This window comes from Strix uralensis, chromosome 17 (genome assembly GCF_047716275.1).
Source record: "Strix uralensis isolate ZFMK-TIS-50842 chromosome 17, bStrUra1, whole genome shotgun sequence".
Taxonomy (NCBI): domain Eukaryota; kingdom Metazoa; phylum Chordata; class Aves; order Strigiformes; family Strigidae; genus Strix; species Strix uralensis.
The window spans coordinates 18,186,236-18,187,111 of record NC_133988.1 but is presented as its reverse complement, the minus strand read 5'-3'; positions in this window follow the sequence as shown (position 1 = coordinate 18,187,111).

The following is an 876-nucleotide window of genomic DNA, read 5'->3' as shown; positions in this document are numbered from 1 at the left end:
CTGCTGCCATTGCACATCCTTTTCTTTACCTGAATGCCTTTCAAATAAACAATATGCCCCTAATTATTTTTTGACCGCTGGTCCCAGTTTCACCACATCTACACCAAAATTATAGGCAATTGCAGTCCTACATGGTACTACTGATACTGTTATCTAGGTCTGAATAGCCTTGCTTCCCAAAACTCACCTGTCATTATTCTGGACTCTATTCTGTCCTTGATTCGTCTACCCAACTATAATTAAGGATGTTCTTATGCACTGATATTTTACATACCAGATCAGCGGAGTATGCCTTGCATTCTTTCAGTATCCCTTAAAACCCCTCCATCATAAAGTTTCTGTTCTGCTAGTGGAACAGATAGTTACACTGTAGCTGTTACTGCATCAGCTCTGTCCTGCTTCCTTGACAGAATATCCTTGTGCTTCTGTCAGAAGGCTTCTGTAGTCTATTTCATTGCTCTAACATCATGCTACCATTTTCAATTATACCTTCCTCAGAATCTCTTTTCTCTCTTGTTTGCAACCTTCATGCCCACATATACTGTGCAATAAACATGCTTTCGCAATGTCTCATGATCTCCTGAACAAAACTGTACTGTCAGCATCTATTCTTTATTGGTCTTCTTACTGATAACTGGTTTTAGTTCCTCCAATAAAATTAAAACATACACCTTGTGCCAATGACCCTGTGGTCCTGAACTTTGGAGCAGAAATGCTTGTAAAACAACACACATCTCCTTCCATTTCAGAAAAATGTAACTACTGAAATAATGTGTGGGAGTTATACCTTTCCCACCCCCTCCATCTTCTCCTGAATCAGATGACCTCTGAAAAGGAGCATCTCCTTTGATTTGTTTTGCTTCAGTAATTTACAAC